Source organism: Amphibalanus amphitrite, unplaced genomic scaffold (genome assembly GCF_019059575.1).
Source record: "Amphibalanus amphitrite isolate SeventyFive unplaced genomic scaffold, NRLGWU_Aamphi_draft 000560F_arrow, whole genome shotgun sequence".
Taxonomy (NCBI): Eukaryota; Metazoa; Arthropoda; class Thecostraca; order Balanomorpha; family Balanidae; genus Amphibalanus; species Amphibalanus amphitrite.
Genome location: NW_024882054.1, coordinates 345,172 through 370,542, shown reverse-complemented (window position 1 = coordinate 370,542; position 25,371 = coordinate 345,172). Strand labels below are relative to the sequence as shown.

The 25,371-nt window shown below is 50.7% G+C and overlaps 1 protein-coding gene across 1 annotated transcript in view; it reads right to left on the bottom strand.

Annotated features, from left to right (window-relative positions):
- Window positions 1-25,371, bottom strand: part of LOC122393880 (dimethylglycine dehydrogenase, mitochondrial-like) — a gene marked incomplete at its 3' end in the record, with an annotated part of 355,513 nt that overhangs the window by 83,712 nt on the left and 246,430 nt on the right. The window lies entirely within an intron of this gene.

Genomic DNA, 25,371 nt, shown 5'->3' with positions numbered 1-25,371 from the left:
TAATGGCGATCGTCGTCGTCATTCTTTTGGCTGCGGCAAATGAAAGTACTACCGGTAGCGTCTTTTAGCGTCATGCCTTGGAACGAGGCCCAGGTAAATATGTATAATAGAATGGATTCAGGGTAGTAGGACGTAGGTGCATATTGCATTGCTAAATGAACATAGGTACATACACAGGCATCTAAGCTGGAAATGACTGAACTGAATTTACTCAAAGGCTCACCAATATTCTTTGGCTGGGACTGCAGTCTAAGCCTAAGAGTAGAATTCGTGAGCCTTTGAGTAGGTATTGTTGATCAGTATATTACTGTTATTACATAGGAATATCCGCCTTGTTACAGGAACGCAGGATGCAAGACTGGACAGGCGACGGGCGACTCAACCGCTCAAGATGTGTAGAATGTGGATGGCGGAGGAGCGGCGGCCGAGGACGTGTGACGTGATAATATCTGAAGCGTGGCTGACTCGAAAAAGTGTAGACTTATCTTCATGTAAATATGTTTTTCGGAAGTCCTCGGTTTATATTTCTCGGAGCCTCAGCTGCAACCTGCGAATGCCTAGAGCTCCATATATGTATACCCGGCCGCCTGTGGTTGGCGGCTGCTCCATTCCTGGCAATGAAAAATGGCTAAATGTGCTTGTTTTAAGTAAAAAATATACCACCAGAGACCGTACAAATGTGTTTGCTAGGGTTTGATCCTTACGGATTTATATATCGCTCATTAAGGAAGAGCCTCAAAATCCTTGAGGATTGTCGCCAAGATCCTTAAAGATTTTGCTACAAATCTTTAAGGAAAAGCCACAAAGTCCTTAAAGATTATTACCAGTGTCCTTAAAGACATTGCTAGAGATCCTTAAGGATTTAGCTAAAAATCCTTACGGATTTTCCGCAGAATCCTTAAGGAATTTCTAACAAAATCCTTAAGGATTGTGTATCAATTTCGTACAAGGATTTTGTTAAGGATCGTCCTTAAGAAATGCATAGGACTGTCCTTAAGGATTTTTTCACTAGGGCAGGGCCCCTCACGACATCCTTTGAGGGCTCCCACGTTGGCCCCACGGGCCGCGCTGGCATCGGAGGTCCCCACGATGGGCTCGAGGGCCCTCAAGCATCATGAAGACCTATAAGAGCCCCACAGTGGTCTCCGAACGCCACCACGGAGGCTTGTTTGGCCGCGCTGGACTATGATGGCCCTAACGATGACCTCTGAAGCCCCTTACGACTACTTTTGCGGGCCCTTACGATGACGTTTGATGTCTACTGCAGGCTCGAAGGGACTACCCAGTAAACATGACGACGTCGGCCCAACGTCGGTTCAACCTCGGCCCGACATCGGCTGGACGTCGGATATGCCCGCATGTTCCGACGTCGAGCCGAAGTCCAGCCGACGTCGAGCCGACGTCGGGCCGAGATCGTTTGCCGAGGTTGACGAGATCGTTTGTCGTTGGACCGACGGGGCCGACGTCGGCATGTTTATTGGGACAACGCGCCAAAAATATCAACCGGCGGCGGGATTCGAGCCCCCCAGTCGCCGACGTCGGCATGTTTACTGGGACAACACGCCAAAAGCATCAGCCGGCGATGGGATTCGAACCCTGTGTCATGCGTACGCGAGGTTAGTGCGCTAACCACTACACCACGCAGCCAGCTAACGAAAGCGGTTTGTTTTGTTGGGTTATGCCCTTTCGGTCTGACAAGACCATTTCAGAGCCGGAAGGATCAAGGATGGAGACATTGGTCTTCTTGGCGAGCACCCTGGGTCCAGTTCATATAGAGTCCCTGGTCCCATTGCTGTTACGTGACACTTATTGGAAAGGGCGACCCCACAATGGATTCATATAGCCACTCTTACACATCTGCACCAACGTTTCCCAAAGTGTCCCTTTATTAAGTGGCACTTTGGCAAAGTGACACCGACTGGCCTTTCTATATGAACTGGGCCCGGCCCTGGTGAGTTGCCGGGGCTGAGCCTGACCAAAGGATAGGCCGAGCAGCCCCCAAGCACTCACCGCACCCGGCTACGGGCGAGCTCGGCTTACGGGCAATCCCAAATGGGATAAAGTTTCCCGTCCGGATCAGGGGGTTGCGACGTGGAGGAAGATTTGAGTTTCCTGAGGATATTTTGAATACAGAAGCTCTTTATGAAACATGAAACATGTATTTTATATTATTTTAACGGTCAAAACAGCGGCCGATGTCGGTCCGACGTCGCCCCGACGTCGGCCCGACGTCGGCTGGACCTCAGCAATTGATCTCGGTCCGACGTCGGCCCGACATCGGCTGGACCTCGGCTGGACGTCGGAACATGCGGGCATATCCGATATCCAGCCGACGTCGTGCCGAGGTTGGACCGACGTCGGGCCGACGTCGGCATGTTTACTGGGTACTGATTCGTTCAGGCGATTCACGTGCCCATTTATGTCACTTATAGTGCAGGGGGCATCTTTCCCAACGTCAGGGGGCGTCTTTCCCACCCTGTGGGGTAAGATGCCCCCTTTCACGTCTTCAGGAAAATGCTTAATAGCAAAAAAAAGTTATAATATTTCAGGCACGAAAGTGTGATATTTTTGGAGAAAAAAGATGTCGGTTTCCGTTGAAACTCCAAGTTTTTGCTTTCCTATCGTCATTTTCGAATAAAATATGACATAGCAAAACCCTGGGCATCTTTCCCCACTCTCCCCTACTTAGTACACTATATACACGGCAGTGGTACGAATCGTTTTCGGCACGCGCTACAGACGCGGGACAGCCTTGACCGCACGCTTCCTGTCACGTGCCCCCAGTGGCGTATCCAAGGGGGGATCCTGGGGGTCCTAGGGTCCCCCCTGGAGCCTAGAAAAAAAAAAAGTTTTTTTATAACACGGAAAAAATTGAAATGACTTCAAGGGCCCTTTTGGCCACTTCCCATTTAATTCGCTAAAAGAAAAAGTATTGTAGAACTCTTTTAGGGACCCTTTGAGGATTATTAGAGGACACATTTAGGCCAATGAGGGACCTTGTGAAGTATACAGAGGGCCCTCTCAGGTACACAGAGGGCCCTTTCAGACACACAGAGGGCCCTCTCAGGCACACAGGGGGCCCTCTCAAGCACACAAAGGCCCTCTGAGACACACAAAGGACCCTCTCAGGCACACAGACGGTCCTCTGAGACTCACAGAGGGCCCTTCCAGGCACACAGAGGGCCCTCTCAGGCACACAGAGGGCCCTCTCAGTCAGGCACACAGAGGGCCCTCTCAGGTACAGCCCTCTGCAGACTGCGTGGTAGGTACTCTTTTTTTCGACAAAACCGATAAAAACTCAAAGGCTATGTTATCAGTCGGTCGGAACTCACTACAAATGGATGCGCCATGCTCCACTCCTTCGATTAGGTCTATCAATAAACAAAGTATACGCCTTGTGTGGCAACAAGATGCAAAAGTTTGTTTTAGGGGCAAATATAAACTTTTGGGTTTAGTTGCCGATTTAGATGAAAAATGAATACGTTGATGATGCCAATCTAAGGGGCAGGTCTAGCGCGTCTTGCTGTTACGATTTCCGAATGACCGATAGCATAGTATTCGCGTTATTCTCATTTTTGTCGTAAAAAGAATACCTACCACGCAGTTTGCAGAGGGCTGTACATAGATGTCCCTCTCAGGCACACAGAGGTCCCTCTCAGGCTCACAGAGGGCCCTCTCAGGCACACAGAGGGTCCTCTCAGGCACACAGAGGGCCCTCTAGGGCTCACAGAGGGCCCTCTCAGGCTCACATAGGGCCCTCTCAGGCTCACATAGGGCCCTCTCAGGCTCACAGAGGGCCTTTTCAGGCAAACATAGGGCCTTTTCAGGCACACAGAGGGCCCTCTCAGGCAAACAGAGGGCCCTCTCAGGTACACAGAGGGCGCTTTCAGGCACATAGAGGGCGCTGTCAGGTACACAGAGGGTCCTCTTAAGCACACAGAGGGCCCTCTCAGGCAAACAGAGGGCCCTCTCAGGTACACAGAGGGCCCTTTCAGGCACACAGAGGGCCCTCTCAGGCTCACAGAGGGCCCTCTCAGGCACACAGAGGGCCCTCTCAGGTACACAGAGGGCCCTTTCAGGCACACAGAGGGCCCTCTCAGGCTCACAGAGGGCCCTCTCAGGCACACATAGGGCCCTCTCAGGCACACAGAGAGCCCTCTCAGGCACACAGAGCCGGCCCTCTTAGGTACACAAAGGGCCCTCTCAGGCTCACAGAGGGCCCTCTCAGGCACACATAGGGCTCTCTCAGGCACACAGAGGGTTCTCTGAGACACACAGAGGGTCCTTTCAGGTAAACAGAGGGCCGTCTCAGGCACACAGAGGGTTCTCTGAGACACACAGAGGGTCCTTTCAGGCAAACAGAGGACCGTCTCAGGTACACAGAAGGCCCTCTCAGGCACACATAGGGCCCTCTCAGGCACACAGAGGGCCCTCGCAGGCAAACAGAGGGCTCTCTCAGGTACAGTGGGTCTATTTAAGATCTCCAGAGCCACCACGTGGCGCTACGGTCGGGGTAGGGCGAGTCCAAATCCCGAGGGAAGTGAGGTCACCGGTCATTGTAGGGGAAGGAGGGAGGGGGAGTGACGCGGTATCACGGCGCGTGGGGCGTGCGTAGCGCCGGGAGTGGGCCGCCCAGGGCCGCCCGCCACTGCGCCGAGGCTGAGGGGAGGGGATGATGGTTGCGGGTGCGTTCACTCCGGTATGGTGGTATCCTGTTCATGTGGAACCAGCAAGAATGCGACTGAAGGGAATCATTATCTCAAACAAACGGGCAAGCCAGAGGCAGCGTCAGTTCCAGCCAAAATGTTGAACAATGATAGGTAATTGAAATATAGGACGCATTCATAGCATGCAACTATTCAGTCGATAGCTGCATGATGCTTTTCATGATGCATGATGAGGCTGTTCTAAACTGTTATTTGAGTTAAATATTTTTCATTTGGCACGATCAGTTTTGGCGGGTTTTATCGGGCCGAAAAGAATCAGAAAAGAAAAAAGATTTGAAATGGCTCCAGAAAAACATCCAAAAATATTTTCTTAATAATGAAAATTATCTTAACATTTATAAGCGATAATTTTGACTTTTTGAGGATATTGGGGAAAGATATTCGAGAAAGATGTCATCGTGCTTATCTGTGTTGCAGTAGAAGGAAAGGTTTGGTTCGTGTCGAGATAAAACCAGACCCGGGAGTTGGGCTCGAACTCACGACATCGCATTCAGCTCACAGGTTACCCAACCTCAACGCTACGAGCACCTATCGCCCTGCGCAGCTTGCTCAGTGTTTCGGCTAGAGTTCGGCCAAAGAGTCTGACGTCTGTCAATGTCACGAGGCGAAACCGCAAGGTAAATGTCCGTCCCGGTAGCTCGGTCGGTAGAGCGTTGGACTCCATGTGGTGAGAGCAAATGTCCGGGTTCGAAACGCGACGTGTGTTTGACGTTTTTGAGCCTCCTGACGGGTATGGTTGTGGTAGGTGGCAGGCCGCTGCCAGGCGAAGTCAGTGAGGGGACCGGCCGTGCGCGGCTATGTGCGCACGTTAAAATTTGGACTCTAATTAATTCTGCAATAGACCAGGAATTGTTTGATCGGAGGGTAGAGAGCAGGGTCAACGCAACAAGCTCAGCTTAGCGGGGACTCTGTCCTTGTGATTCCTTTCATTCAAAAGGTTCGGGCAAAATTTAACCCTCGCCGGCCGAGGGGGGGGGGCGGGTGCCGCCCCCCCCCCCATAGGGTTTTTTCGCGATAGCTCCGAACACGCTGGCGATAGAGAGCTGAAACTTGGCATACCTGACCTTTGATCCAAGCCGCATCTTTTGACACCAACCGCATTTTTGGGTCAGGTCAGGTCACTGACCTATGACGTCATAAGTGAACCTCTGCACGGTCTTCAGATGTCGCAACTTCGCAACGCCCTCACTGTCAGAGGAGATGTCACAGGGAAATGAAACTTGCAGGATCTAGTATCCATTATGAGTCTCACAACTTGTTTATCTCGGATTTTTCCTAGAGGTCATATGAGGTCAGGTCATTTTCGTGACCTCACCATTATAAGTCAATGGGGAAAAATTCAAACTGCTATTCTGGAGCCGGGAACGATCTCCAACTATCTCAAGCACATAGAATCGTGGTTTGATGCACTCCTTGCAAGGTTAGATGCGTCACTTTTGCAATGTTGACCTTCCGTGACGTCATTTATGACGTCATCAAGGTCATATTAGTTTTTCGTCAATAACTCCCGATCAAATTGAGCTAGCGAGTCGGGAAAGCCACCAATGGACTCAGGAAGACCTGCCGAATCGAATGATATGCGACATGACCTCTTTCGACCAACTTCGTGACCTGGGGGTGCTGACCTGACCTTGACCTGAGGTCAACACCCCAAGTTGACCTGACCCGGACAAAAAGTATATCATTCGACGCGCCTGATCAAGGCGAACACGATGCTGCCAAAATCGCGGCTCTGCGGCCGTTTTTTGCGAAGTTATTCACCAAAAACTGAACCGTACCCTGGGGCACTTGACCTGACCTCAGAGGTCACCGGTTGACCTAGGACCTTAAAATCGGGTACCAATCTCTGCGTCTCGTAACGGCGCACACGCTCGTTTTTTCCGCGACGCGCTAGCTCCACCAGGGGCGAAACGGCGAGGGGGAGGGGGTCGTACCCGCCCCCCCCCCTCGGCCGGCGCGTATGTAGAAAACCAATAGGTCCGGCGAGGGTTAATATTTAAAAAAGGGGGAGCCGAGCCAGGTTGGGCCGGGTTGAACCCTGCTGGACCGGTGCCTTACACGCAATCATGGTCAGACAAAACAGAGGCTAATTTCAGGTCAAATATTTTTATTAACTGATCTGATTTTTTAAGCTTTTTTAACTCGAGACTTCATGCACAAAAAATGTGGCACTCGTCTACTTTTCCTCATCTTCTCTTAGCGACTTGATTTGACCTTAACCCGCGCCCCAGTGCACAGTGGGCCGATATGCCATTCTAGCGCGACAGGGCCTGAATCTTCGAACGGAACCCTTGGTTTTTCGCGAGTAATTCGCGTAAAAAACGGCCGATCGCAACGAAACTTTCAGTACCCTCGCGATAACTACTTTTACAGCTAACCTGAAAATTTCATGACCCTGACCTTAATGATCTTTGACCTGTGACCTTCTTTCGAGACCATGTTTGGCCGGAATCGCGATTCAGCGTATGTAGCCTCGCATTAGCCGCGGGTTTGCAGTCTTTTCTTGGTTTAAAGCGTTCAAACATGGGATATTATGTTGCTCACATGCATTAGGGTAGGTGTCAAGGTCACCAGAAGGTCAGGTAAGGTCATTGACCTTTGATGACCTTGGTTCTTTTTTTTCGAGTTTTACATGTTTCTAGGCTAGTTTTTGGAGCTGAATTCGAATCTAGCAACCATTTGAACATTTACTATGTAGCTTTGGTGCCTTCGTAACATGTTACAAAGCTGTCAGAGGCGGTTGCCAGCTACTGCAAATACCCGGCAAAACCCTTACTGGTTGAGCTGAGCTGACCTGACCCGACCTGGCCTAAATGTATGAAGACATCATCTATGATCGTAAATAACATTATATTCGTGATCAGCACCCAAAAAACCCATAGCAGCCACCCTTTACGACGTTCTAACAGGTCCCGATTTTCCCGACTTTTGGGTCATTGACCTGACCTGGAAGGTCAACCGATGACCTAGGACCTTACAATTGGGTATCATCAGCTTCCTCTTGTCACGGGCAACACGGTCGTCTTTTCCGCGAAGCTCTAGCCCGATCAGGGGCGAAACGGCGGGGGGTCCAACGGACCCCTTCTATACGTTCGCGGCTGGAAAAACACCACTAGGGTCGAGGGTTAAGCCAAATCTGAGGGCTTATTTCAGAAAGACCGCTAAAAGAGCAATTGAATGCACTTTTCCGCGACGATGTAGCTCTATTCGTCCCCGAGGTAAGGGCCGGTTTTCGAGAAATGTTGATATATGCAACATTTTACCTTTGATGACCTCTGGTGACGTGACCTTTGACCTGACCTAGAAATGACTAATTACTCCATCTGGAATTTCGGGCGCTCTTTCGAATGCCACTTACTACGTGTCGCTATGTGGCCCAAGAGCCGAGTTAGAAGGGGAGTGTTCAATCAACACCTCCCGGCCCGGCGCGTTTGACGCCGAGCACCGGTCCGGCGCGGGTTGATGTTTGGCTGCTACATCCAAAGTCGCAAAAAGTCGCAAAAAATGACTGTTGGATCTTGTAGTGCAATGAGTCATTGACATTTAGCGAGATTTTCGAAGCGGTACTCTGCGGTACTTTTTTTAAAACTCTATTTGTGTGTGACATCAATTATGTGAAATTATATTTTCGTCTTTAAATCTTTACGGTGCCAATACATCATAACCAAGTAAGAATTCGCCATTTTCATGTAGTTATGTGTGTTCTGCAGACCTGGAGCTATCGTTTGATGTATATAAATGTGGAATTCCTCCTCAAATTGTGATTGTTTTCGTGGATCAAAGATACGTTGTCGAAGAGTGCGGGGGACGAGTTCGGTCCAAACGATTCCGAAGTTCGTGTTTAAGCTGAGTTTTCGCCATGAAATAGCAATTGTGTTGGAAAACAAAGACCAGAGCAATGTAGTATGATCATTTTTGAACAAATTGGTATAGGTTTCATTGCACATCCACAAAGTTCGATTTTTTACTCATGTCGTGCTAGACCTGGCGATCGGCCCAGTGTGCAGTGGCGGTCTCGGCCAACTTCGCCCTAGTGAGGGGGGCATATGTTACCACCCACCTCTAACTCAAAAACTAAGAGGGCTAGAAAGACGCGGTAAAAAGCAGTCGATAGCTCTCAATACGTACGTTTGAAAGTATTTCGGTCATTTTTCACCTTAGAGCAATATTGGGGTCACCAGAGGTCATCAAAGGTCAAAATTTGCCAATTGTCATTATATTTTTCAGAAAACATGCCGCTATCTCAGGAACTATGGTAGCTAGAAAAACGCATGGAAAAGCAATCAATAGCTTTTGAACTCTTCTTTTGAAAAGGTCATTATCAATATTGTCCTCAGGTCAACGGTTTAGCCTCCAGAGGGCAAAAACTCCAAAAATAGCTGTTTTTACGAAAAGTGTTTTTCGACAATAACTTTCGACTACAAAAAGCCACGACATTTCTATTGCCAGAATCGTGTTCCCCTCACCGAGACGCGTCGAATGAACTATAATTTGACCTTGAAAGGTCAACTTAAAAATTTGACCTCAGGTCAAGGTCATGACCTGACCGGAAAAGGTCATGTTGCATATCAGTCGATGCGTCTCAACAAGACAAACACAATGAGGCCATCCCCAGCGTTCTATCTCTTTCCAATCGCGAGTTATTGGCAAAAAACTGTTTGTAGCCTCAAATGACCTCGGATGACCTTTCTAGAGGCTATCAGCAAAAATGACACATTGGTCATCACGAGTGGACTAAATCATTGTGATTCTGAACTATTTGGACTGTTCCTATGCGTACACACGGATCTAGAGGCATTTTCATTTTTATCCATTGACTTGTAATGGAAAGGTCATGCCACTGATCTGACCTTAGGTCATGGATATAAAAAATCCGAGATATACAAATTGTAGGCTCCCATAACAGCATGCAATCCACCAAGTTTAAAACCTTTCTGACAAACACTGCAGGCTGGACATGATTGCAAACTTTTTTTAAGGCTTGGTCAGTTAACTTGACCTGGTGACCTGACCTGACATAACCTGGGGTCAAAAATTTCACACATTGTCCAAAATTGATGTACCAAAAGCTACCCCAAGCGGCGCGGCGCTACGCGCCGCGGTTTGTTATTCCCATACGCCGATATATTCCTTTAGCATTATCCTAGCCGTGCGGGAAACATTTGCACGTGATCTTTCCTGCACTGTTTTCCGGCACGGGTTGATGACCTACAGTTCTGGTGATTTTTTGATAAAAATCTTAAAAAAGGTGATTTCAATAATTAAATTGTGAGTTTCTGAATAGATATTAAACGACGTATGGGAAATATCTTACTGAACTTGCTCTGGGAAGAAAAATGGAAACCTCGGTCTTCAAAAAATCTCCGGCACTCGGCTACGCCTCGTGCCTACAATTTTTTAAAGACCTCGGTTTCCATTTTTCTTTCCCAGAGCCGTTCAGTAATATATATTCACACGCGAAAAACGCGACAGGGTGGTAACATATGCCCCCCCCCCACTGGGGCGAAGGTTAAAGGCCCATCTTACCAGTAAAACCAGTATAACGCCTTTTGGGGCGACTAACGGAGCGAGCGAGAGGGTGGGCCTTGCACGTGCGAAATTGCGAGGGGTACCTCCAACTGACTTGTGCACGGCACCCTACTAACTGGTCTCTAGCGATGTGCCAAATTTGGGCACAATCGGCCCAGCCGTTCTCGAGATCTGGAAGCGGCACCCTGCACGTGCGCACGTGCAAAATGGGTCCCAACTGACTTGTGCACGGCACCCTACTAACCGGTCCCTAACCGTGTACCAAATTTGAGCGCAATCGGTCCAGCCGTTCCCGAGATCTGGAAACGACCCCTGCACGTGCGCACGTGCAGCAGCACCCCAACTCTGGCACATGTATATGCAGTGCCTAGTGGGTGCCTACCTACATGCCAACTTTCAGCGCAATCGGCTTAGTAGTTACCGAGATATTGCAACAATTACAAAACTGACACCTCTTCGTTTTGCACGTGGCACGTGCATAAGGGGTCACCCACATGCATCGGGAATAGTCCAATACTTGGTAGAAGGAATTAAGCTACCCTACAAAAATTACCGCGTGTAAATCGGTCAAGTGGTTGCTGAGATATAAGCCTCGCAAAAGCGTGACCACGGCCGGCCGCTCATACTCAGAAATTTCCGTTAATCTAAGGAAAGACTACGCTCGCTTCGCTCGCTCCGTAAAAAAAATCACCTGCGTGATAATTATTTGCCAAAGGGCGCACTACGCAAGAAACGCCAGCCGGTCAAAAAACTGGCGAACGATACGATCTTTCTATTGGTTGAATTATGTTAAATGAAAATTTCAGGAGACATAAATAATATAAGCATTATAGCTACTGGGCGCCCGGAGCATTCGCTGGCATTGCATTGCCAGCTACATTACCAACATCACATTTGCATTACTTTGGGTTCATCATAGTTGACAGTAGATAAACCGGCCACAGCAAACCCATGCCTCATTATCCTTTCGTTCCAAGCAGCCAACTGCCAAGCTAACCGGCCGCCCGACCCACCACCGCGATATGGAACAACGCTGGAGTGCGCCATTTGCCTGCGGCAGTGCCCCACCGCGCCGGGGCTGTTTGACAGGTCACCCGCACCGAAACCTCGCCACCCGCCCCGCCCCCTCGCCCCTCCCCACCTCCCCACCGGGCTCAGCTCGGTAGTGACCTCTCCTTGAATCTCACATGGACTCGACTGAGGCTCAACGCCATCTAGTTTCGTCTGGAGATCCTTACTAGACCCACTGTACACAGAGGGCCCTTTCAGGCACACAGAGGACCCTTTCAGGCACACAGAGGACCCTTTCAGGCAAACAGAGGGCCGTCTCAGGTACACAGAGGACCCTTTCAGGCACACAGAGGGTCCTCTCAAACACACAGAGGGCCCTCTCAGGTACTCAGGGGGGCCTCCCAGGCACACAAAGGGCCCTCTAAGACCAGCAGAGGGCCCCTTAAGACGAACAGAAGGCCCTCTGAGGTACGAGGGTCAATGTCAGGCCACAAGGTACCCTATAAGGCCACCAGACGGCCCTCTTAGATCAAAGATGGTCCCTGGAGGTCACCAAATGGCCCTCTGAGGTGAACAAAGGGCCCTCTGAGATCAAAGAGATCAAAGAGATCAAAGAGGGCCCTCTAAGGCGAATGGAGGGCCTTCAAAGGTCACAAAATGCCCTCTGAGGCCACTGGAGGGCCTTCTGAGGTGATATGAGGCTATGTCAGACCACCATGAGCCCTATGAGGTCATCAGGCCCTCTGAGATCAAAGAGGGTCCTTGGAAGTCATCGGAGGACCCCTTAAGGCCCATTGAGGCGAACAAAGGCCAGAGGGTCCCCTTAGACACCACAAAGAAGTAAAAAAGATCCCTCTGAGGTCAAAGACAGCTCTCTGAGATGTAATAGGGCCATTTGAGGCCTCCTGGGGCCCTCTGATGCCACAGAGAGGCGCCCTCTGATGTCAAAATAGGGTCCTCTGAAGTCTAAATCCACCAGAGGGCCCTCTGAGGCGAACAGAGGGCCCTAACATCCACCTCACAGAGGGCCCTCTGAAAATCAACTGGCCCTCGGAGTCAGTGTCCCAAAATCGTATTTTGGCTTGGGTGTCAGAGGGGGAAAAGGTCACCCAAAAGAGGGATAAGAGTGAACAATTGTCAGTCACAGGGCAGTCGGAGCCCTCTGAGAAGGCCACTTGAGCCTTACAACAGAGGGCCCTCTGAGGTGATATGAAGGCTATGTCAGGCCACTATGGGCTCTATGAGGTCATCAGGCACTCTGAGGAAAAAGCTGGCCCTCTGAGGCGAACAGAGGGCCCTTGAACAATCAGAGGACCTTTTAAGTCAACTAGGGGCCTTATGAGGCCAGCAAAGACCCTTTGGGACACAAACAGGGCCTCTCAGGCACCCGGAGGGACCTCTTTTCTAAGGCAAACAGGGGGTCACCTTAGATGATATGAGGGCTATTTTAGGCCACTAGGGGCCTCATGTAGCTCAGTCCCGTAGCTCAGTTGGTTAGAGCGTTGGACTCCGCGTGGTGAGAGCACGCGTTCCCGGTTATAACAGTCCGGGTTCGAAGCGCGACGGGCGCTCGACATTTATGGGCCTTCTGACAGGTATGGTTGCGGTTGGTGGCAGGCCGTAGCCAGGCGAAGTCGTGAGGGGACCGGCCGTGCGCGGCTTTGTGCGCACGTTAAACTTTGGACTCTAAATTCTGCCATAGAATCGGAATTGCGCGATCGGAGGGTAGAGGGCAGGGTCATCGCAACAAGCTTCGCTTAGCGGTGGCTCTGTCCTTGTGAATCCTTCCCATCAAAAGGTTCGGACAAAATTTATTTAAAAAAATGTAATAGTCCAACCTACGGTCATTTGAAGTAAAAGAGAACCTTTTGAGGTAAAAAAGGGCCCCTGGAAAGAAAACAGAGGGACCTTTCAGGTACCCAGAAGGTCCATGGAGGCCACTAGAGGACCCTTTGAGGCCAGTGATGGTCTTCAGAGGCCATCAGAGGGTCCCTCTGAGGGTAACAGAGGGTCCTTAAGACGACCAGAGGCCCTCCGTGAAAATGCGGGCGTCACAAGACCCGGTTTGCATCGAAGGTCAGGTAGCTATGCCCAGTTTTGGCTCTCTGTTGCCTGCCGACGTGTTCCGAGCTGTCGCAAAAAAAACGATGTGGTGGCACCCACGCCCCCCCCCCCCCGGCCGGCTAGGGTCCTTCTAACCAGGGATAACCAGGGCGTGGAAATTTCAGACGGCTCCGGCTCCGGCTCCGGAGAAAAAAAAATCGGCTTCGGCTCCGGCTCCGGCTTCGACTCCAGTACTCAGTTCATCCTTTATACAAATAAATACGGGTGGAAAAGAAAAGATGAAGGATTGGTTCACGTTGCTTCTGTATTTGCATAACAAGGCTATTTTGAATACCGTAAAGTGGGGCTATTTGAGACAGTGGGGCTATTTGAGACAGTAAGGTAATGGTATAGTAAAATCGCTGTAAAATGAAAACCGTTTGATGTTTTTTCGTCATTTTTGCTTAGGCTGATGTGGAATTGAACAATAAATGCTCTGAATAACGTTTTTGAAAATTTCGAAAGGTTCTGAAAGAAATTTGCAATAAAATACGAAATACAGAAAAACGCACGATTTAAGTTGCTCGAAAAGGACCCCTACCTGCAGCTTAAAAAAGTTGAAGTTTTAACAGCTTTGCCACTGTATCTATCGTTACTACCTTTTTTCTTATAGGCAAAGCACATTTTTCATGAAAATATTATATATTGTTAACGGTACTGCCGATTGCGTAACCCATTGTCTCAGAATCCCGATGATGCCCACCTGGTCAAACCTCAACGGATATGCCAAATAGCTGATGATAACGGTGATGCGATGCACCCGAGAAGACTTACCGCCATCTACCTGAAGTGCATCGACCGTTCGACATGAGCAACACCGGTGAATCGGTCGTGGTCATAAACGTGCAGTGGGTTCATGGTAGGTACTTTAAGCAGCAAGCAATATTTACATGTTCGTAGTGTAACATAATAACCCTTTAGCTGGTGACCAAACTAGTTATTCTGATGAATATGTGCTAAAAATATGCTTCATCAGTCACTGACTCATTCGACAATCAACATATGTCTACCTTGATTGACCAAGAAACACCATTGAATGTTACTTAACACATGAACGTACTGTTAGGTGAGCCTATCTAAGTACTTGATGTGGTAGGGTAACCGGCCAATTGATACAGCATGCAGCGATCGAGGAAAATCGGCATAAAATCAAAACCGTTTAACATTTTTCTCTTATTTCTTCGCATGGAGATGTACAATGGTACAAACAATCATGCAGACCATTCACTCAAATGTTTTGGGAAACCTTTTGCCTTGTTTGATTCATTACAGTGTGCTTCATAATGTAGCGAGACTGTCTCAAATAGCCCCACCGACTTTCGGTATATCTGTTTTCACGTCACCGGGGCTATATACAAAAACTTACTTTCAAAATTTTACTGTCGATGACTTTAAAATAGTCCTTGATGATCATCCTGTCAGTTTGAAAGCTATGGGTCACATCATATTATGATAGCCTTAGCATATAGTGATGCAATTTTATACCCTACCGAAATGAAGTGTCCTACGAAAAAGGAAAAGATTGAATATAAAGGTCATATAACAGTCTTTGAAAAAACAATTTTTGCCAAAATGATCAAAATTCAATTTCCAAATGCATGGCGTTTAAAAAATTATCTCTAGCGTGACCAATTTTCTTTAATTTCCTTGCAACTAAAACTGTCTCAAATAGCCCCACCCTATGGGGCTATTTGAGACAGGCTTTAACATAAAAAAATAACCTTAATCATTATTACTAGCTGAACTAAAATACACCTATATGAAAAAGCGCACAGAGAACTATATTTTTGCAATTTACATGCTATAAGAAATATGAACCGTCTTCCAGGGAGAGGCCAAAAACTGTAAAATCCGTTTCAAATAGTGTTGGGATATTGTGACCGCGCACCGGCCGTGTGGGGCCGTGGAACAGGATGGGTCGGCGGCCCGGCCGTCCGGCCGGCGAGCCGCCTGACCGCCGCGCGGTCACCGCGCATGCGCTCTGTGCCGTGGTTATATAAGGGCGCGACCGTGACCGGACGGGGTCAGTCGGCGGGTCGCCGTGTCCGTGCTTGGTCTTCGGTCGCTGGAAGCACAATACACCGTGTCGTGGTATATGCAGCTTTACTTGGCCCTAACATATTTTGGCGCGGTCGGTAGGACCAATAACGTAAATGAGCTGCATATGAGTTTTTAAGAAAGAAGATTGCGGTGAGAGTTCTGTGACGGCCTACGCAAGCTCACGGTGGAAAAGGTGGACGGAGCCGGTGAGTAGAGACTTTGGGTGGTGAGAGGCTCTCTCCAGTAGAGTTCAGTATAACAAACTATGGATTTATCTACCATTTTCCTTTCAAGAGCTTCGAAATTTAGTGGAGAGTCGGGGGAAGTGTGGCAGAAATGGTTCTGCCGATTCGAAGCTCAGACGGCGAGCATGAAAGCCGGGGACCGGCTGGCGGCTATGGTGGGTCTTTTGGACGGAGTCGCACTGGACACATTCGCGTCACTCACCGAAGAGTCACGGAAGGACTACGGCAGGGTGGTTGAAGCACTGAAAAGTCGATTCGGTCGGCAAATAAGCACGTTGCAGGCTCATGCCGAACTCAACCGAGTTTGCCAATCACCTTCGGAGTCTGTTGAAGACTTCTCAGCCAGGATCAGAGAGCTGAGTGGGCTAGCCCAGCCGGCTCTGCCCAGCGACCACAGCGCTATGGAGGGATTCCAGTGCGGCCGATTCATCTGTGGCCTCCGTGACACGCAATTGCAAGAGAGGTTAATCAGCCAAAACGTATCCACACTGACTGACGCGGTACGCGTTAGTAAAGAATTCGAGGAGACGAGGAAGACGATCAAGGCAGTGCGAAATCATGAGATCGACGTCATCGGGGCGGTTCGCCCGGTCGGGGGTGAAGCAACCGCGGGTCAAGCAGAAAAGACTGTGACGGACAACAACCGGCTCACAGCCATCGAAGATCATATTCGCGGGCTACACGAGTCGATATCGGCCATCACAATGGCGCCGAAGACGACAACTGATGCGAGTAAGTTTCGCCGACTTCCCCGGTGCTACCGCTGCGAGCAGCCGGGTCATTTTCAGCGAGACTGCCCCGAGCGTAGCCGTGGTTCACCTAGCGTCAGATGCTTCGGCTGTGGAGAATTGGGTCACCTCAAGCGACACTGCCCCATTTCATTGCCGTCGACAAGGGATGGGCGCGCGCTGCCGCTCTGCTGATGTTGCGGGCAGCAGGGCCACTGGATGGCGGGGTGCCAATACTTCCAGGGTGGCAGCACTGGCGGAGGCCACTCCGAGACAAGAGCTGCTGATCCCCGGCGGGACGCCGGTGCGCATCAGGAAAACTGAACCGGACTGGAGCCGTGGGACAGGTCCCAGTCCTCTCGAAAGCGTCCCCACTCACGGCGTCGGCCGTTCGGGTCGTCATTCACGGCGCTCCGACATGGGCGCTGGTGGACACTGGTGCCGACTTCACCATGATGCGAAGAGGATTTTATGAGGGGAACCCAGCACTCAGAGCAATCCGGCTCAGCCCGAGCGCGCGCAATGCTATCGGAGCGGGAGGTACCTCCCTCCAGGTAGTTGGTGAGTTGGAAAACCTCTCATTATGCATTGATGGAGTCAGCTTCCGATGCCCGGTAGTGACCGTGGCAGACGACCTCGTGTACGACGTGATACTAGGTCGCGACTTCACGTGCATGCATCGCACGGTCATCGACGACGACGCTGGCTCATTCAAGATTGGAACCATGAGCGTTCCCCTGCCGAGCCGGGAGCAGGTTCGACCAAGACGTGCGCGAGTGCGATTACTGTCGAACGTCGTCATTCCAGCACGGTCAGAGAGCGTGGTAGCCGGTAAGCTGGAGAGAGTGGACGGCGTGCAGAGTGATGAAATGGGTGCAGCCGGGATATTCGAGCCATCAACCGTAGCGGAGCGGGAGGGACTCCTGACTCCAAGGGCTCTGGTCGTTGCAGACGACGACGGGTGCGTCTCGATCATTTTGACAAATGTTGGGTCTGAAGAAGTCCGTGTTCTCAGAGGCAGTGACCTAGGGACATTTTATGATGCTACAAACGAGAAGGACTGCGAGTACAAGTTGTGCCTGGCTGCAGACGGAGGCGTCGAGGACAGTGATGATGATGACGTTGATGATGTGAGCTGCAGAACAGAAAGGCGTCAGAATGCGACGGTGACAGAAGTACTTGATGTGGACGGATCTGACTTCTCAGCGGAAGGAAAGGAGAAGCTCAGAACCATTCTCAGCGAATATGCAGACATCTTCAGTCAGTATGCGGGTGATATCGGCAAGACAGATTTGCTCGAACACCACATCGACACAGGGGAGGAGGCTCCCGTGAAGCAGAGACCACGGCGGGTACCAGTTAAACTCCGCGAGCAAGTCGAGATGCAGAAGACGCAGATGATGAAAGATGGAATAATTGAAGAGAGTACAAGTCCTTGGTGCTCCCCAGTCGTCCTGGCCAGAAAGAAAGATGGAAGTTTCCGCTTCTGCGTCGATCTCCGCGCGATCAACAGCCGAACTCGCGGATGTGCGCATCCTCTGCCGAGGGTCGACGAGGCGTTGGATACCCTTGCGGGGGCAACGTGGTACACGACGCTCGACATGGCGACCGGTTACTGGCAGGTCCCGCTGGCCACAGAGGACCGGGAAAAGACGGCGTTCTCCACGGGCAAAGGACTCCATCAGTTCAGGGTGATGGCCATGGGTCTCAAAAATGCTGGAGCCACATTCCAGCGACTCATGGAACTGGTGCTTGCGGGTCTGGACTCGAAACGCTGTTTAGTCTACCTTGATGACATCATCATATCAAGCAGATCCGAGGACGAGCACATCGCAACGCTCCGTGATGTCTTCAAGCGAGTGAGGTCGGCGAAGCTGAAGCTCAAACCAGAAAAGTGCCGCCTCGCAAAGCGCGAAGTTACGTTCCTCGGTCACCGGGTCGCAAAGGAGGGACTCCTACCGGACCCACATAACATCCAGAAGATACTCGACTGGGCTCCACCGAAGACGGAAGATGGCATGAAAAGCTTCCTCGGATTGTGCGGATATTACAGCCGTTTTGTCCCACAATACATGGATCTCACGAAGCCGCTGAGGGAAGCCAAGGTGGTGGGTGACCACCTGACGTGGACGCCGGAAGCTGAAGCAGCTTTTGAGAGTCTGAAGCAGGCGCTGACTGCACCTCCAGTGTTAGCCCTCCCTACGTTCCGTGGTACATTCGTCTTGTACACGGATGCATCCGACTCTGCAGTCGGTTCAGTGCTCGCGGAGCGGGTGGGTGACACGGAGAGAGTCATCGCCTACGACAGTAAGGTGCTGACAAAGCAACAGCGCAGATGGCCAACATATGATAAAGAACTCTGGGCCATCGTTCACGCCATCCGGCGATTCAACCAGTACACAGTTGGAGCAGAATTCGAAGTCGTGACCGATCACAAACCACTCACGGGTGTACCGGAGTCCATCAATGTGGAACGTGACGGGACGGGAAGACGTGGCCGGTGGGCCATCGAGCTGAGCTCTTACCAGTTCCGGGTGGTTGTCCGGCCGGGCCGTGATCACGGCAATGCCGATGCGATGTCCCGGCAGCGACCAGTCAACGGCAATATCTGGACGGGCAAGCGCAGCAAGTCTTATCCCGCCGAAGCAGGTCAAGCACCCGTGCATACCGCAGCTACAAGAGCCCAAGAACCTGCTTCTGGTGGAGAGGAGGAATGTGTGGGGAAGACTCGAGGCGCAGCAGAACTTGACCAAGTCTGCGCACTGCCTACTGCGCCACCTAGTGCGAAGGGTGACCAGGCGGGACGCCTAATCACTGAAGCACCAGGACAATCGGAGTTGCAGACGGCGCAACAAGAGGACGAGGTCCTCAGCGTCATGCGGAACGCCTGTCTGGGCAGTCGGGAACCACCGCCCGATCACCCTCTCGCCGAGTGGGAGCTACTGCGTGGGAGCTGGACGCAGCTCGAAGTGCGGGAGGGCGTTCTCGGCATGAGGACGAAGTGGGGCTTCCGGGCCCTGGTCCCCGATTCGATGCGATCAAGGATCATGACGCTCGCCCATGACCATCCGACGTCCGCACACTTGGGACGGAGTCGAACAACGGAAAGAGTGCGACAGCGCTTCCTCTGGCCCGGCATGTTCGCGGACATCCGTCGGTACTGCAGCACGTGTGACCTTTGCCAACGGCGCCATCGCCCTGCACCGAAGAAACGGGCTCCTCTGGTGACGGAGGTCACGAGTCAACCATTCCGCAGAATTGCGATTGACATCACTGAGATGCCGGTGTCGGAGAATGGCAACCGATATGCAGTAGTCATCATGGACTATTTTTCTAAATACGTCCGAGTGTACCCAGTCAGACGGCAGGATGCCGAAACCGTAACCACGGTGCTGTTGGATTGGGTTTACGACATGGGGGTGCCAGACAGGATTCACTCGGACCAAGGAGGCCAATTTGAGTCTGCATTGTTCCAGTGCATGTGCAAGCGACTGGGCATCCAGAAAACGCGTACAACGCCCTATCACCCTGAGAGTGATGGTATGGTAGAGCGTTTTATGAGAACACTCAAGGACATGGTCGCCAAATACGTTGACCCTCAAGGAGCGAACTGGGACGATGACATCAAGGCGTACTGCATGGCCTACAACACCTCTGTGCACAGCGTCACCGGATATTCCCCGTTCTTTCTGCTGCACGGATTCCACCCGAAAACGCCACTCGATGCGGTCATCAACCCTCCGGATCGGGCGGTAAATATCCGGTGCTACCTTGAAGAGCGTCTAAAGGCCATTTCAGAGGCTTATCAGACGACTATCAGGAAAACCCGGACCAGTGCTACGGAGACTGCGACCCGATTCAACCAGCGCGCGAGCGGAAAAGGGTTCGAGGCTGGTGACCGGGTATGGATTCGGGATAATAGGGTCTCGGTCGGCGGGAAGCCGAAACTGGGATTGTACTACAAAGGCCCGGGCACCATCATCGGCCGCCTCGGAGGAGAGAGAGGAGTAACGTACCTCGTCCGTGACGACAAGGGCAAGGAAAAGGCTCTGCACTTCAACCAGCTAAAGCCAGCTGTGGAACGGGAGTCCCACAAACAGGAAACGTCTGGAAGCACCCGGAGGGACGACGCATCGGACACAGCCACAGAAACGCGTCCCAGGAAGCAGACGGGGTCCGAGGAGACTGGACCGGATCCACTGGCGTTGTACTACCTCTGCCGGCGGGCCCGAGATCAGGTGGGGAATGGGGGTACATCTGTGCGGGGCGCGTATGTGACCAGGTCTGGCAGAGTGTCGCTCCCCCCAGATCGTTTTCAATCCTAGGCCTCGGATGCTCTCGATGTGCATCACCAGTGTCTGAATCAGTTTGTATTTCCGGTCGCGTTCCGGTCGCGTAGTGTGTCGCGTTTCTTTGTTACTTGACCAAGTGGAAACGTTTCTTTTATGGGGGGAGGAGTGTTGGGATATTGTGACCGCGCACCGGCCGTGTGGGGCCGTGGAACAGGATGGGTCGGCGGCCCGGCCGTCCGGCCGGCGAGCCGCCTGACCGCCGCGCGGTCACCGCGCATGCGCTCTGTGCCGTGGTTATATAAGGGCGCGACCGTGACCGGACGGGGTCAGTCGGCGGGTCGCCGTGTCCGTGCTTGGTCTTCGGTCGCTGGAAGCACAATACACCGTGTCGTGGTATATGCAGCTTTACTTGGCCCTAACAATAGCCCCACTTTACGGTACCACATATTTTACTGCCTTGTAGGTACTGTGAAACCGAACTAGGTCAATAATGTTTTCCTCTTCAAAAAAAAAAAAAAAACAGCCGGAGTCGCCGCCTTTTTTACCGCTCCGGCTCCGGCTCCGGGCTATATTGTTTCACGGCTCCGGCTCCGGCTCCGGCTCCAGCCTCCAGGCAAAATATGCTGGCACCGGCGGCTCCTCCGGCTCCAGCTCCGGCTCCGCACCCCTGCATCTACAGGGTGTCCCAGAATTACCCGGACATTGTTAATTAGCGTATAAAATAAGGCAAACATGATTGCGCTTTTTTCTTTTTATCGTCCTATATAGTCAACTAGGGTGGCTGTGAAATAGCACATGCAATAGATACGCTTGTTACAAGATCAGCCGACAATGATTGAAAATGTCAGTCATTGCTGGTCTCAGTTGTTTTACGGCTCTCCCGAAACTGGGTGAAGGCCTGTTTTCTTTGACCTGTTGCTGGAGGATAATACGATCATATAAGATAAACTTAACATCAAAGTGTTCCCAGGTCATAAGGCATTATCCCCCAAAACAAAAATTGCTGCCTACACCACTTTTGCCGCGTTTTTTACATCTGAAGTGGAGAAGCTCCATGTCTGAACATGGCGGGACCTTTGGCTTCCAACAGATTTGGTTTCCAAAACAAACCCGTTCATGGCCATTTGGTTTACGGCATCCAGTTTTTTTACTGGTAGAATATTACCGCAGTAGTACTCTGTGCTAACGGCTGTCGTTGGGCCATCATATCAAGCCGAATGAGTGCACGGTGGCTCAAAATATCTCACAATTTGATTTTCGACAGGTGCCTGGCCGTCTCTGCTGTTGGGGCGTTGTAGCCATCTGACGTTCACACACGCCCTTTTCGGGCGGTTCAAATGACAGAATACCTTCGTTAGACCACAAAGTGTGCTTCAATACAATTTTTTGTTGTATATGTTATATTTTTGGGATGAATTGTAGTGATTTTCGCTGCTTTTCCCGTAGTTTTCGCATATTTTTCAGGCGAGGGACCTCAAATTTCAAAATTTTGCGAAGATAGTGGTGGAAAGTAGACTGATGTTCTTTAGATAGTCCTGATCTATCGTTTAGCTAGTTTTTAGCTAGATCAGTGACGTTTGTTGTCCATGACAAGCAACCACCCGTTTGACAACTGGTGCATGGCCCTTTTTGGCCGAGCCCAAGCTTGTCAATCAGGTTTATCTCTTGCTCTCTCTGGCTTCGTTAGCTGATATAAATGCGCTTTGCTCAATCCTAACTGCTTGCAGATGAGCTGCTGAAGCTCTCCAGCAAAAACCATGCCGAAAGTCCGTTTACAAAGTTGAAAACGGGAGTTGATTCACCATGGTTGCCTATTAGTGGCTTAAGCTGAAAACGGAAAAGGACTACTCTTACTTGACTCTGGATAATACTTGACTCGAGTCGTTACCGGTCACCAAAAGCACACAGTCCCCAAGCTCGATAGCTAAGGGATACCTTATAAAAGTATGATGCTTGTATATCATTAGAATCGAGCGCAATCGTACTTTTAGCCAGAAAATAAATGTCCGGGTAATTCTGGGACACCCTGTATAACTCGGCTTCTGAGCCACGTACCAACACGCCTAAGGCAGTGTTCGAAGGGACGCAAGCAAACAATAATGACGAAATTACGCCTGTCACTTTTTAGATCAGTTCAAAATTCAGTTTACATAGGTCATCCAAGGTTAAATTTCGCCAATTTTCAGGTCCAGTTTCGACAATTTTCAACAAACCACCGCATGATTCGGAAATGAATAGAGCTACAGTACCGGGGAAAAGCGTAGCTAATAGCTCTTTTAACACCCCTTTCGCCGTTTCCATCCTCAGGACATTCAAATCCTTCTCCTCCATGCCGCAACCCCTGATCCGGACTGGACCTGGACGGGCAACTTTATTCCATGCGGGCGGCTCCCATTGGAGCGCACTGCAGCTCCTAAGGAAGCACACTCGTAACCGGGTGCAGTGAGCACTTGGGAGGCTGGTCGGCCTGTCCTGTTGGACAGGCTCAGCCCCAGTGACTCACCAAGGTGCCCGCCCAGACCAATGTCTCCCTCAATTCCTATCATCCTCCGGCCCTGAAATGGTCTCGTCAGACCGAAAGCCGAAAGGGCCTGGGTCCAACCCAACAAATCAAACAAAGCTCTTTTAACGCTCTTTCTGTAAACTGTGCTCAGATTTGACGTAAGCCTGTTAATTCTACACTTTTTATATCGGAACATTTTCATGTTTCTACAGCTCTGTAGGCCTGATAGCTCTTCCTGCGAAACCTTTTTTGGGTCGAAAATGGCAGAACATGACGTCATTCTGACGTATTTGCGGCCAACCTATCATAGCCTCTGGAAAAAGGTCACAATGTGTAAAATGGATGCCCGGAGAGGTCCTGAAAGTTTGGTGGCGATATCTGCAGTCATTTAGGAGATAGCTACGGAAGAGGACAGGGGGCCGTTTCGCCCCCCCCCCCCATACGGGACGCGGGCTAACGCCCTTTCAACTCAGGCTTCAAGGGCCCTTTTGCCACTTAAGGGCCCTTTCAACCCAGTCAGTCAAGGGCCCTTTTGACTGCGGATCCCCTGAGAGAAATCCTAGATACGCCACTGCGTGCCCCAGATGGCACCGCACTGGTGCACACGCTGGGGCTATCCCGATTTCTCGGGCCCGGCAGGTCAGAGGGCTGCTCTGGGACATGAAGCGAGGCCGTGCCCTCGGGGCATGTCACCGGACCGAAGGATCTGTTTAAAGGCGGATCAGGCCCGTGTACCTGCGGCCGGGGGCGCTGGTTGGCACAGCGTTATCCCCACGACCGAGCGAACACTCCCCAGTTACTGCCATCTCCTGGGTAGGAGCCGGCCGAGGAAAAGGCTGCCAGAGGTCAGCTTTGATCCAAGGACCTCCCACACCAAACTTGAACGCACCTGCCAACTGTGCCACAAGGGTGGTTCGGTTTGGTAAACTTGACTTTTTGGTATTTATGGCCACTCGTGAACCCCATTTGCATCACTGTGAGGTGCCGCACAGATATCGCGCGCGTCGCCAGTCGCCACACAACCAATTTCCATAAGGACGCATATGTGTATACGGATATGTAACGGTAAGTCGCCCTTAAGTGAATGTTCGCAACTCGATTTAGCCAAAATAATCATGAATTTACATATTATTAATAGAAAATGACGTTAGTATTTGGCTTTTGTAAAAGCGGCGCCAGACGCATTTGGTAGCACTATTTTTTTCCTTCACGATAAAAACCTTCATCGAAATTTACAGGCCTCATCTAAAAGGCAAAATTTATGCTCAGTTCATTCGAATTCGACCGATTGAGGCCCGGTTTTGGATAAATCAAGTCTCACTGAGTCAAATGATATGTTTTATATAATATTTTAGTCCTCAACTTAGGCGTCAGTCCAGCTCATAACTCGGCATCATTTGTATAGATCCTCATGGGGTGAAGGGATTTTTGCCGCCCGCGTGACGTCACGGTAAAGGAGTTTTGAGACTCGTGAACGGGGGCTGGTGGGAGTGTCATAGGGTAAATGTCACATGTTAGGAAAGCAGTCGGTTTTTGGCATCTGTGATTGATATTTCGCCGTATTCTTCATCTCCCTGACAGTGAGCAAGATACTGTATGCATCGAAAGCCTCGTCTCTTACAATAAACCCGAGTTGTTATCGTCATTTTATATCTGTCACAGATTCGTTACAATTGTCGCAAAAAGTCGGCGGGGGATAAACGCTCATCCTTCTCAGTCAATGGCGGCTAAACGACCATCCCTCTCAATCAATGGCGGCTAAACGCCATCCCTCTCAGTCAATGGTGGGTTAACGCCCTCCTCTTCAGCAACTCGCGGGTTAGCGAAAGGCTTTTGTAATTCCGTTGCCGCTCAAATTCAATTTTAAAGTTCAATTTTACCTTGACCTTGTACCAGGTTTTGTGATCTAATGACCTGACCTGAAACGACTGAGACCTGAAATTGTCATGGAAGGTGCCAAAAGGTTGCCCTAGAGGATATGTCAAATTTGGCAGGGCTACGCTCCGCCGTTTTACGCCATTCACGAAAAACCTGAAGAGGTATCAACCAGACATGTGCGTGGATCCGAAAAAAATGGATCTGGGATCTGATCCCACGGATCCTGATCTCGGATCCGTCGGGATCATAGATCCAGTTCTCAAATTTATCGACAGATCCGTAGGGATCATAGATCCGAGTCTAATATTTTTGCTT